This window comes from Triticum dicoccoides, chromosome 2A (genome assembly GCF_002162155.2).
Source record: "Triticum dicoccoides isolate Atlit2015 ecotype Zavitan chromosome 2A, WEW_v2.0, whole genome shotgun sequence".
Classification (NCBI taxonomy): domain Eukaryota; kingdom Viridiplantae; phylum Streptophyta; class Magnoliopsida; order Poales; family Poaceae; genus Triticum; species Triticum dicoccoides.
Genome location: NC_041382.1, coordinates 466,655,636 through 466,669,732, shown reverse-complemented (window position 1 = coordinate 466,669,732; position 14,097 = coordinate 466,655,636).

Here is a 14,097-nt window from a genome sequence, read left to right as displayed (position 1 = left end):
TTCCTGATGATCAGTAGTGGCGCCCGGTTGGGGGTGATTGGGACCGTGTCGCATGTTGGGATCTCTTTTATTTTGGCGCCGTAGTCGGGCCATGAGTGTTTGAATGATGTAATGTTATTTATGTACTTGATTGACGTGGCGAGTGTAAGCCAACTATGTTATCTCCCCTTTATTATTTATGTTACATGGGATGTTGTGAAAGATTGCCTAACTTGCGACATATGCCTTCAATGTGATTATGTCTCTAAGTCGTGCCTCGACACGTGGGAGCTATAGTCGCATCGAGGGTATTACACATTCATAGTGGCCGCGGAGGAAGAGAACTCAGAGTCTTCAAGAGACGGAGTTCGTTGCAGCACAGTCCTTCTTGGAGGTGTGGAGTCAAACTTGAAATGTTCAGAGAAGCCATCCTCTTGAAGATCATCTTCAGAACACATAAGCGTCAGCCCTTTCCATGTACGCCAACAGGTTTCATGGGCAACAAAGGCATTCTTGGTGGTAAGATTGCGAATGCGGTTGACATCCACCAAGAGGCTTTGCATTTGGCGCTTCAGCTAGTCATGATGCCTATCCTGTTTCGGATGAAGGGCAACCAGAAGCTCTCGGTCATTGAGAACACGAGATCACTTCTTGGGCCGTTGGGCAATAGTGCTTTTAGTGGCTTCAGTGAGGGCACGATGAGGTGCACGTGTAGTACCAGCCAGAGGATAAACACGAGTGACTGCTTCAACTGCTTCAACGTTTTGAGAGAAACTTTGATGCTCAGCATTCTGAAGACTAAGAGGATCCTTGGCAGGCTCTGGATAGATGGCTTCAACGGACATATCAACGTCAGGCAGAAAGATCCGATGATTGCGAGCAGAGGGCTGATATGAGACAGCTGAGTGTAGTTTGATCAGCCACATTATCCATGGTGTGTAAAACTTCAAGCCAAAAAGATTAGATCCTAATGCAGCAAGTTGGCGAATGAAGAAGTCTTGTGCATTGAAGCATTTGCTGTGAAGAATATAAAAGACCAAAGTCTTCATAGCAGCTTCCAGCTTTGCATGTGGAGAATGTCCTTTGATGGACCAGAGAGTTCACCTGATAATGTGATAGATAGTGCGTGGTAGATACTCAAGGTCTTCAACAAGGAACTCCTTAGGATATGCAGCATCTGGAGGCAAAGGCTTCATCATGCTAAGCATCTGACTCATGTTCGGTTCAGGCTTCCAGCTCTCCATCACTGCACTGTGAAGCTGACAACCAGGTTCATAAAGATCTCCAGGAGTGGGCAGACCAGTGAGCTCAATGATATCAAAGGCTTTGGCTTCGTGATGAACATTGCCGGTCATCCACTCAAGGACCCAAGTCTTCGGATCTCTGTTGTAGCCACGAATGTGAAGAGTGGCATAGAATTGGAGCAGCAACTCTTCGTTCCAGTGCTCTTGGTCGGTGACGAAAGGCAACAGTCCAGACTCTTTGAAGCAATCCAGAGCTTCTTCCAAGCAAGGCAGACCAGTTATGGCTTCAGTGTCAAGACGCATATGAGGGAAAATGCGACATTGATTGTATAGAATGCATGAGTAATAACTTCGCTGCGGATAGCTCCACAACCGATCAGAAGATATTCTTTCCCTTGAGCAGGGGTTCTTGGCGCTATTGAAGAAGGTGTTGTCTGCTTTGAAGCCGTTGACATTAAAGGATCCGGGTGCTGATGCAGGACCTGGAAACCTGGGCAACCTTGGCACTGGCTTCTGTACCTGAGGCATGTGCTCAACGTGATAGTCAAACTAAGGACCAGCAGCAGGCGCAGGAACAGGAGCAGTAGCATCATTGGCTTCACTGACTTCTGGCACATTGGTTGGTGCAGGCTCCACATTTGCTTCAGCCATGACAACGTCATTGGCCTTATTTGTGTTGGTGGTGGCAGCCTCAAGATTCTCAACCTCCACTTGATGAGCTGGAGGGTCGGGCACAGACACGTTCTCCTCGAGAACAGCTTCTTCAGTAATGGGGGGAGTAGGGACACATTCTTCTTCTCGTGTGTCATCGGCTGATGCAGCCGGAACGTCTTCAGCAGCTTTAGCCTCAGACTCGGAGACATTCATAGTAGGAGTGGCATCTGGAAACACTTGACGTGTAACAGATTGGTGGGGCACTTCTCCTTCTGGAACGCTCGAAAGAGGGACTTGAGACCTTGGTCCTTTGCAAAGCCTGCGTAACGCTGGCGATGCCTCTGGAGACGGAGTTGGCTGGGCCTCAAAGTCATCTTCTTATTCTTGCCGGGGTGGTGTGACTTGTTGTTGTGGGTGATCAGCCCATGATGCATCTTGATCAATTGGCGTCAGAGGACGACCAATGCTGATGAGTTCGCTGTGCGTAAGCACAGGCGATGATACAAAGTTGTGCTCGATCTGAGGAAGAACTACATCATCTTCAACATTGTCATGGTGACCAATGTCTTCAGCAGCGGTGGGATCAGCTGCTGGAATGTCTTCAGCTTCATGAGCCTCTGTGGAAGCAGGCTCATGGACAGTCAGTTGGCGCTCTTGATGTTTAGCTGCAGGGCGAACCATGGAGATAGGTTCAACAACTAAGGGATCTGTGGGAGCAGCCCGATCCTTCTTGGTCTTGCGCTTCTTCTTGGAGGGAGCAGCATCGGAGGCTTCAGGGTGTTTCCTCTTTCTCGCTTCAGCCTTAGCAGTCCTCGTCTTCTTCAGTTCTGAAGTGGTTGACATGACCTTTGGCTTCGAGCCAGTCATGCTGGCTGGGAAGACAATGGGATGTGCTTCTTGCCTTGGTGCTTCGGGTTCAGCCATAGTTGGCTTCTTCTTCTTCTTTGCGGCCATCCTGGGATCGATGCCAGGATGACCAAGGGCCTTGCGCTTCTCAGCCTCATTGTAGGCTTGCACACACTTGTCAGCCAGGCTCTTCATGCGCTCATGAGAACCTTGAGCTTCTTCACGCTTCTTGAGAAAGGCTTCTTTGAGCTTGTGCAGCATGATCTTGAAATTTTTGACCTCTTGCATGCTGAGCTTGCCATGTGCTCCTTGAACTGAGCTTTCTCAAAGTCGATCTTTTGCTTTAGTTCAACGATGCGCTGAGCTAGAGCTACTCTGAAGCAATGGCGCCATGGAAGGCGACACTGAGGCCAATTGGAAGTTGCAGATCTTCAAAGCTGAGGTGGGCGTGTCAAACCACTCATCAATGAAGTTGTGGATGATTGCCACGTCAAAGAGAGGCAAATCATTGAAGACTTCTGCTTCTTCTTTGCTCTTGATCAGTTGCTCAAGAGCGTCATCTGCAAGATCTTCATCCTGGACAAATCAATGGCGTCGTTGCGCAGAATAGTAGCGGCAGTCAGTTCTTGGCTAGTGTGTTGCAAAGGCATCTTGACTCTCGAGGGCTTGGAGATGCGTGACAAATCTTCAGACTGCACACTGTCTTCAGGAGGTGCAGTAGCCAGTGGCTTCGCCCGTGAGATTTTTGGTGCTGAGGCAGGCATTGAAGCTTTAGGCTTCTTCTGTTTCTTTGGCTTCGGCGGTGCAGGCGCTTCATCAGATTCAACATCATCTGCAGGATCATCCACCACTGTCCCTTGAACCATGATATGAGTGATGAGACCTTCCAGGTTGTAGAAGGGCCCAACAAGATTGGGTTTAGCTTCGCGGGTGCCATCGGCACGGGGAGCAGAAGGGCCAGGGTTGAAGTCTAGTCCCAATGACTTCTTGTTTTGCTTAGATGAATTCTTGGCAAATTGGAAGTTGCGTTTGAACAGATTGTCGTCACGACACCATAGCAATGACGATGGGTGAGCATCCGCAGGCTATGGTCCACGGACCATGCAAGGATAGAAGCCTTGTTCAATGGCTTCATCTCTGGACCTGGGTTGAAGATTTCTGTATAGGATGTCTCCCCAAGGTCGCTTGATGGCATTTTTCTCAGCATATTCTTGGGTCACAAACCGGTACTTGAACCATTGTTCTGCCCAATATCTTCGAATCCATTGGATTCGGGTCTTGCGCTGATTGTAATCCTCTTCAGGATCTGTCTTGTAAAGCTCTGAGAGGTCATCAGGAAAATCTCTTGACATTCCCCCATGACGCTGTCTGCCACCCTTCCTTACTGATTTCTCTGTAGCCATGAACTTCAAAATGAATGGCTTCAAAACGTTCAAAGGTTTCAAAGGCTTTCGCTTGCTAGACAAACATGAACTGGCTTTGGGAGAATTTATATGACACTGTAAGAATTCTGCAAATGAATGCAGACTTTGAGAACCAAGGGATTCTCCCACGGACATGTACCTGTGACAGCATTAAGGTGCGAGGGAAGGGGAAGAGGTCATATGCATTCTCAGAAGATTTTGAAGATAAATCAGTTTAGAAGACATTGACCTCATCGTGCGAAGACATTCACTCATAGATAAGGAGTTGGTTCCAGATTTGTACGAATCCAAGGATCAGTACGAGTGAGGAATCTAACTATTTTTTGAAGCATAAGTGAACATACTAGGCATATTATGAGATGCAGTATGAAATAGATCCAACTTGTGTGAATAGAAACTGCTTGTGGTAGAAAGTGATGAATCTATAGGATCAAAGGGGCCGTAAAAAGGAAGTTTTATTTACCACACGTAGAACTGCTAGACGGAGTGGAAGAGGAGGCCGAGCAGTTCGATCGTCTGTGCCCTAACTTGGCGACGGAGGACACCTACGGCGACGGCGGAGAAGACGATGTCCGCGGCCGGCGTGAAGACGGTGTCGGAGAGGTCGCGGCAGTAAGAGCTTCATCGTCGGCGTCGTCGAGGGCTAGCAGTGGCGCTAGGGTTTGTGCGAGAGTGGAAGAAAGGATAATGACTGTGGTGAGATGTGTATTTATAGGGACAGGGATGGCACAGTGTTATTACACAGGTGCCCCTGGCGATTCACATCTGAAGGACACGTGGCCATCATGCAAAACATCGGAGGTTGTTCCACGTTCCCACGCACGCCTGGATTGTCGGGTGGTCGTTCCCACTTCTCCGGGTTTTAGGTGAATGAATTAGCATTGAAAGCGGACTTAATGTTTGTCTCTGTATCTTCTGCTGACAAGGACGCAGAGAAGACATTCGACAGTTTCAAGAGAATGCATATGATTTGGAGAGATAGAGTTTGAGATAGAAAGCATAGAGAGGTTAGGGTCCGATCACATTCACTTAGTTCAAAATATTCAACAAGAAGACATAGCTATAAGTGAATGTTGTAGAGGACAGAACACTAGTATATATATATATAATCAACATAGTGAAGATAATCATGAAGACAGGTTGAGATTGAAGCCAAACCAAATGTGAATACATAGCAAATGCAACGCATGGGTGAAACACTTCAAACAGAAGAATTTGGTGGTGGTGTTACCCACCGTATAGGAAGTATTAGACCCAGACACGGCGCACAATTATCGTGGTGCTCCGAAGTCAAATTCCACATTAATGTATTCCCACTTAGAATGTATGTCTTCATTGATTGAAGATATACTTTACTTCGTGTGTTGCACATCTAAGTCATCAATATGCATAAGTGTTAGGATGTGTGCCTGATCACATGACATTTGAGGATTCCAAGATATTTAGCTCACACTGTAACTTGCAAAATCTCTTCTCATCCAAGGGCTTGGTGAAGATATCTGCCAATTGCTCTTCAGTGTTGACGTATATGATATCAATATCTTCCTTCACAACATGATCTCTGAGAAAGTGATGACGAATTTCAATGTGCTTTGTCTTCGAGTGCTGAACTGGGTGGTTGGCAATCTTGATGGCGCTTTCATTTTCGCAGTAGAGTGGCACTTGCTTCAGATGAATGCCATAGTCTTTGAGTGTTTGCTTCATCCACAGAAGCTGAGCGCAGCAAGATCCAGCAGCAATGTATTCAGATTCAGCAGTGGAGAGAGATACACAATTCTGCTTCTTTGAAGACCAACATACAAGTGATCGTCCCAGAAAATGACATGTGCCTGATGTAGACTTGCGATCCACCTTGTCACCAGCATAATCAGCATCCGAGAATCCAACCAGATCAAACTCTGAGCCCTTTGGATACCATAATCCTAGTGTTGGGGTGTAAGCCAAATATCGAAGAATTAGCTTCACAGCTAAGTGATGCGATTCCTTTGGTGCCACTTGGAATCGAGCACACATGCAAACACTAAGCATAATATCTGGCCTAGATGCACATAGATAAAGTAAAGAACCAATCATGGAGCGGTATACCTTTTGATCAAACTTTTTACCATTGTCGTCGGGACCCAGATGATGTTTGGCTGGCATTGGCGTCGTGAAGCCTTTGCAGTCTTGCATCCCAAACTTCTTCAGGCAATCTTTGAGGTACTTCTCTTGAGATATGAAGATGCCGTTGTGTTAGTGACGTATTTGAAGACCAAGGAAGAACTTCAGCTCACTCATCATGGACATCTGATATTGCTCTTGCATCATATATCCAAACTCTTCACTGTATTTCTGATTGGTGCAGCCGAAGATAATGTCATCCACATATATTTGGCACACAAATAGTTCACCATCATATGTCTTCGTGAAGAGAGTGGGGTCGAGGGAACCAGATTTGAAGCCTTTGCTCTTCAGGAAGTCTTTGAGTGTGTCACACCAAGCCCGAGGGGCTTGTTTGAGGCCATACAGTGCCTTGTTGAGCTTGTACACCATGTCAGGATGTTTTGGATCTTCAAAGCCTTGCGGTTGTGCAACATACACTTCTTCTTCAATCTTGCCATTGAGAAAAGCGCTCTTCACATCCATTTGATATAGAAGTATGTTATGATGATTCGCATAGGCCAGCAGTATGCATATGGCTTCAAGTCTAGCCACAGGAGCAAATGTTTCATCGAAGTCAATCCCTTCAACTTGAGTGTACCCTTGAGCAATGAGACAGGCTTTGTTTCTAAGAACTTGACCATGCTCATCTTTCTTGTTGTGATATATCCATTTGGTGCCTATTATATTGTGCTTGCGAGGATCAGGACGCTTAACCAGTTCCCATACATTATTCAGCTCAAACTGTTGAAGCTCTTCTTGCATAGCTTGAATCCATTCAGGTTCCATGAAGGCTTCTTCAACTTTCTTGGGTTCAGATATTGAGACGAATGCGAAGTGCCCACATAAATTTGCTAGTTGTGTTGCCCTTGAACAAGTGAGTGGACCTGGTGCATTGATGCTATCAATTATTCTCTCAATCTGTACTTCATTTGCAACACGAGGATGTATAGGACGAAGATTTTGCTCTTGCTGATCATTGTCATCGTTAGAGGGATTGTCTTCAGGCTGAGCATTGTCTTCAGGTCGATTAGGTGCGGAGATGATAAGTTCCTCTTCAGGTTGAGCTTCAGACGGTATGATTTCTCCAGTTCCCATAAGTTTGATTGATTCACTGGATGGAACTTCATCTAGCACATTTGGCAGGTGCTCTCTTTGTGAGCCGTTCATCTCATCAAACCGCACATCCACTGTTTCAACCACTTTATAGTGAAAAAGGTTGAAGACTCTGTAGGAGTGCGAATCCTTTCCATATCCAAGCATAAAACCCTCATGTGCTTTTGGTGCAAATTTTGAAGTGTGATGTGGATCCTTGATCCAGCACCTGGCGCCAAATACTCTGAAGTAACTGACATTTGGCTTCTTGCTAGTAAGGAGCTCATAGGATGTCTTGTTCAGAAGCTTGTGCAGATAAACACGGTTGATGATATGACATGCAGCATCCGGCCAGAATTTTCTTGGAGTCTTGTATTCATCAAGCATCGTCCGGGCCATCTCAATAAGTGTTCTGTTCTTGCGTTTGACAACGCCATTCTGCTGTGTCGTGTACGGAGCTGAGAATTCATGTGTGATGCCTAAGGTATCAAGATATGTATCTAGGCCAGTGTTCTTGAATTCAGTGCCATTGTCACTTCTGATGTGCTTTATCTTGGCACCATAGTTGTTCATTGCTCGACTGGCGAAGCATCTGAAGACATCCTGCACTTCAGTCTTGTAGAGGATTATATGCACCCAAGTACATCTTGAATAATCATCAACAATGACAAAGCCATAGAGACAAGCAGTAGTAGTAAGAGTTGAGTAATGAGTGGGACCGAAAAGATCCATGTGGAGAAGTTCGAAGGGTTGAGTCGTAGTCATGATTGTCTTCGAGGGATGCTTGGCCCTCGTCATCTTTCCTGCTTCACAGGCACCGCATAAGTGATCCTTCTTGAACTTGACGCCCTCAATGCCTATGACATGCTTCTTTCTTGCAAGGGTGTGGAGGTTCCTCATGCCAGCATGCCCTAGCCTTCGATGCCAGAGCCAGCATTTAGAAGCTTTTGCTAGAAGACATACTGCAAGTTGTGGTCCTGCTGAGAAATCTACCACGTGCAAATCATCTTTCCGATACCCTTCAAACACTAGAGACTTGTCAGATTACATTAGTACAAGGCAACGATATTTTCCAAACATCACAATCATGTTTAAATCGCAAAGAATTAAGACATACATTAAGTTGAAACCAAGGGATTCAACAAGCATGACTTTATCCATGTGTTGATCCTTTGAGATTGCAACTCTACCTAGACCCAATACCTTGCTTTTACCAGTGTCAGCAAATGTGATGTGACTTTTGTCAGATGGACATAAAGTTGAGTCCATGAGAAGGCTTCGCTTGCCAGTCATGTGATTTGTACACCCACTATCAATAATCCATTCTGAAGCTGCTGGTGTCGTACCCTATAGTGCAATTAGGGGGATAGGCTTCACGAAGAGAATTGTGAAGCAAAAACATTTGAAGGACCAGTGGATTATTAAAGCTTAGATCGAGATTAGGACTGATAGGGCAAGTAGAAAGCGATTCAGGAACAAAGTACATAATAAGACCATTTGGGCATTTGATCTTGCGCCCTACAAGATGTTTAAGGTCCCCAGCAATAGCGTCAGACGATTTTGGTTTTCAGCTGGAGACCTTTCCCTGCAAAAGAGAGTTAAGCTTTCTTAGCCACCCACATCTTCAAGGGTGGCTACGAATCAATGAGTCTAAGTGCAGCATCTGAGAACTTTGGCTTTGGAGCCCTAGCAAAAAGTCTTGCAGGTGGACAATAGTACTCATAAGAATAAGCAGAATAGTTCTTGGTCTTATGAACATGGCGGTTTGATGAACCGCGTTCATATTCATAGGCCTGAGTATGGCTTCCCTGCAAAATATTTGCGTTAGTGCGACTCGGGTGAGTCCTCTATCTATATGAAGCCTTTGGACCGTATGAAGCCTGTGGTCTGGGGTTTGTCTTCTTCACCTGTGGTGTCATGATGACATTCACAGGAAGATTTTCCAAACACCTTTTCTGCACCCAGATCTTCTTCATAGGCGGTCCATTCCTGCAGTTAGTACCAATATACCTAGCAAACACTTCACCATTCTGATTCTTAAACAGTTTATAGTTTGCATCAAAGGATTCATCAATAACAATGGGGTTAGCACAAGTGAAGCCAGATAGGGTGGATGGATCCGCTGAAGGTTCCTTTGCAGCAACCCATGTGGTTTTGGGGTACTGCTCAGGTTTCTAGTAAGAGCCATCAACATTCATTTTCCTTTCGAACCCAACACCCTCTTTCCTAGGGTTTCGGTTCAGGATCTGCCTTTTGAGGACATCACATAGTGTCTGATGCCCTTTGAGACTTTTGTACATCCCTGTTTCAAGCAGTGTCTTCAACCTAGCATTCTCATCAGCAATAGTAGTGGTATCCTCAGCAGATTGGTTAGTTACCACATCAACAGTTGAAGATATTGCAATAGTAGCAGCAGTAGAACATTCAGCAACAAAAGTAGCATTATCACGCTCAATGAATTTAAGACATGGTGGTTCAAATCCTTCCTAAGCTGAACTGATCTGTTCGGCGCGAAGTGACTCGTTTTCCTTTTGAAGATCTTCATGAGCCGCTCTCAATTTCTCAAGATCTTGCTTCCTTTGCAGATAATCGTAGGAAAGCCTTTCATGAGTTGTTGAGAGTGTTTCATGACGACTTTCAAGTTCCTCATACTTAATGTGAAGATTTTTTATGTCTTCAATTAAGGACTGAGATCGAGTCATTTCAGCGTCTAACAGATCATCGCTTTTGTCTAACAGTTTCTGAATGTGTTCCATAGCTTTCTGTTGTTCAGTTGCAATTTTAGCAAGTGTTTTGTAGCTGGGTTTGGAACCACAATCAGAGTCATCGTCACTAGATGTTTGATAGTGAGTAGTGCGTGTGTTTACCTTGGCACCACGTGCCATGAAGCAGTAGGAAGGAGCGGAGTAGTCCTTGTCATTTGCATCGGTGTCGGTGATGAAGTCATTGTCTTTAGTGTTGAAGATGGACTTGGCAAGGTATGTTGTAGCCAGACTTGCAACGCCAGAATCGGACTCCTCCTCAGACTCCACCTCCGCCTCCTCAGAAGCGGACTCCTCCTCAGAATCCATTTCCTTGCCAACAAACGCACGTGCTTTGCTAGATGAGCTCTTCTTGTGTGATGAAGACTTTGAGGAAGACTTGGAAGAAGACTTTGAGTATTTCTTCTTCTTGTTGTTAGAGTCATACTCCTTGCTCTTCTTCTTCTTCTTGTTCTTATTGTCCCACTGTGGACACTCAGAGATGTAGTGGCCAGGTTTCTTGCACTTGTGACATGTTCTCTTCTTGTAGTCATGAGCAGAAGATTCATCATTCCTTGAGCTTGATCGTGAAGACTTTCTGAAGCCTTTCTTCTTGGTGAATTTTTGGAACTTCTTCACAAGCATAGCAAGCTCCTTTCCAATGTCTTCAGGATCATCAGAACTGCTATCAGATTCTTCTTCAGATGAGGAGACAGCTTTTGCCTTCAAGGCACGAGTTTGCCCATAGTTGGGACCGTAGATATCTCTTTTCTTAGAAAGCTGAAACTCATGTGTGTTGAGCTCCTCAAGTATGTCAGACGGATTGAGTGTCTTGAAATCAGGACGTTCTTGAATCATCAGGGCTAGGGTGTCAAACGAACTGTCAAGTGATCTCAAGAGTGTCTTGACGACTTCATGCTTGGTGATCTCAGTAGCGCCGAGGGCTTGAAGCTCATTTGTGATGTTAGTGAGTCGATCAAACATGAGCTGGACATTCTCATTGTCATTTCTCTTGAAGCGGTTGAAGAGGTTGCGAAGGACACTGATTCTCTGATCTCTCTGGGTTGAGACACCTTCTTTGACCTTGGAGAGCCAGTCCCAGACTAGCTTAGATGTTTCCAAAGCACTCACGCGGCCATACTGTCCTTTGGTCAGATGACCACAGATGATATTGTTGGCAGTAGAGTCCAGTTGAACGAACTTCTTGACATCAGCAGCAGTGACACCTTCTCCAGCCTTGGGAATGTCGTTCTTGATGACATACCATAGGTCGACATCAATGGCTTCAAGATGCATGCGCATCTTATTCTTCCAGTAGGGATATTCAGTTCCATCAAAGACGGGGCACGCAGCGGAGACTTTAATTATCCCTGCAGTCGACATAGCTAAAACTCCAGGTGGTTAAACCGAATCACACAGAACAAGGGAGTACCTTGCTTTGATACCAATTGAAAGTTCTAGTGATCGACTAGAGGGGGGTGAATAGGCATTTTTTATGTAAGTCTTCAAAACATGTAAGTTTCGAAGACAAACGATAGAAATAAACCTATTACCATGTAGCGGAAGGTAGACTACACTAGGCAAACCATAGTCAAGTATTCAATAGAAATAAACCTATTACCATGTAGCGGAAGGTATTACCATGTAGCGGAAGGTAGACTACACTAGACAAACAATAGAAAGCACAATGACTAATAGCAGCTAGGCAGTATGGATCAGGTAGGAAGATATTGTGAAGCCAATCAGAACAAGTAATCACTCAGTGAAGCCAAATGGTGATGCAATTGTACAATTACTTCACAAGGACCAACAGTAAGTAAAGGGAAGGGAAGGATGAAACCAGTGACTCGTTGAAGACAATGATTTGTTGGACCAGTTCCAGTTGCTGTGACAACTGTACGTCTGGTTAGGGAGGTTGAGACTCAACTCAGAAGACCTCGTCTTCACCTTATTCCCCTTGAGCTAAGGACACCGAGTCCTCGCCCAATCACTCTGGTAAGTCTTCAAGGTAGACTTCCAAACCTTCACAGACTTCGTTCACCGGCGATTCACAATGACTCTTGGATGCTCAGAACGCGACGCCTAACCGGCTAGAGGATTCACAGTCCTCAAGTGTAATAAGTCTTCAGATCACACAGACAAGAAGACTTAAGTGATGCCTAACACTCTTTGGCGCTGGGTGGTTAGGGCTTTATCCTCTCAAGGAATTCTCTCTCAAAGTCTTCGAGGTGGGTTGCTCTCAAACAACAAAAGCCGTGCTTTAACTCTGAGCAGCCAACCATTTATGGTTGTAGGGGGTGGGCTAGTTGTAGCCACTAGGAAACCCGACCTGATTTGTCCGAAATGACCCTGGGTCACTAAGGAACTGACACGTGTTCCAACAGTCAGATTTCAAACACACACGGCAACTTTACTTGGGCTACAAGCAAAGCTGCCTTATCCAACTCTGGACAAGATTTGCTCTCATAGTCTTCACTCGAAGACATAGGATTTTGGTTAAGCATTAGTTCAGTCATTCTGACTGGTTCTCTTGGACCCCACTTAACAGTACGGTGGTTCCTATGACTCAACAAAGAAAACATAGAACGAAGAAACTGTTAAGTCTTCGTGCTCCATAGTTCACGCGATGTCTTCTCTTGTCATAGTCTTCAATGTGAATGTCTTCACATACCACCTTTGACTTCAATGTCTTCATACATTTTTAGGGGTCATCTCTGGTAGGAAAACCAAATCAATGAGGGACTTCTACCTGTGTTATCATGTAATTCTCACAAACACATTAGTCCCTCAACTAGGTTTGTCGTCAATACTCCAAAACCAACTAGGGGTGGCACTAGATGCACTTACACAGAACTGAAACCACTTCAGAAGAGCTCAAGAAACAATATCCTGGGTACCCATAATGTTGGCAACATGCTTAGCAAGCTTATTAACTTTCTCTTGTTTGGCGCTTAAGTCCTCCAGCGCTTGCTGTTGCACCAGAAAGTATGCATCTGAATTATGCAGGGACTTCCTCAGTCCTTTGGCTTCCTGTCGCATAACATCTGATCGATGCCTTTCAACTTGAAGTTGAGACTCAAGAAGCCGAACTGGTTCAGGCAACGAGTTCGAAGAGCTGGTGCTAGCAGTGGTAGCCAGTAACTCGAACACTACATAAAGACAGGACTTTGGGGTTGTCTCAGTGTCTTCAATATTTTTTTTATTAGCTTTCTTGGAGACCAACAGGGATGTCTCACTATCTTGAACCTTATCTGCATTACTTCCTTTACCATTGCATAACAGGGTACTCTTCTCCAATATTTTATCCGTGTTCTAAAAGAGAAACAAACAAACACATCTCAGGTTTACAATGTAGTATATGAAACTCATTTTGGTAAACCAGTTCAGTAGTAAGGTGGACATGATAACAACATGAAACAAACATATATCTATTTAGTATGGTCACTGTATGGTCTATATCATTCTAGTTTATGTTGCCAAATCAAGATAGATACAGTTCGAATCATATCTATTTAAGACAAAGCAGCATAGACAGAATATAAGTGTGGGAAACTACAAAGCAATAACAACACTTGTAATGTGCATGGCATAAGAACATAACTATTTATTCAATTGAAACTGAAATCAACATAGAGCAAGTTACAACAGCAAACAACCAAACACGTTGAAGAAACAGGTTTAAAACATACCTGTCGCGCCATTGGAGTTTCAATTGCATCCTTCAAATTTGAAATTAGTTGGTATTAGTAAATACAGTGATGCAAGAGCAAAGTAGTATGAACCATAGCTGCAGAACCTAACCTGAGAACAATTGTTCTTTTGCTTTAAGCGTTGACTTCGGGTTCGGAGTGGTGGTCCTCGTGATTTGGGCACTGCAGTTACCTTACTAACTGCTCGTGTTTGGGTGCTTTGTGGTGGAGACGGTGCTGTGTCAACGGGAACTAGGTGTCTATCTGCTGGGGTTGGGGTTAGAAG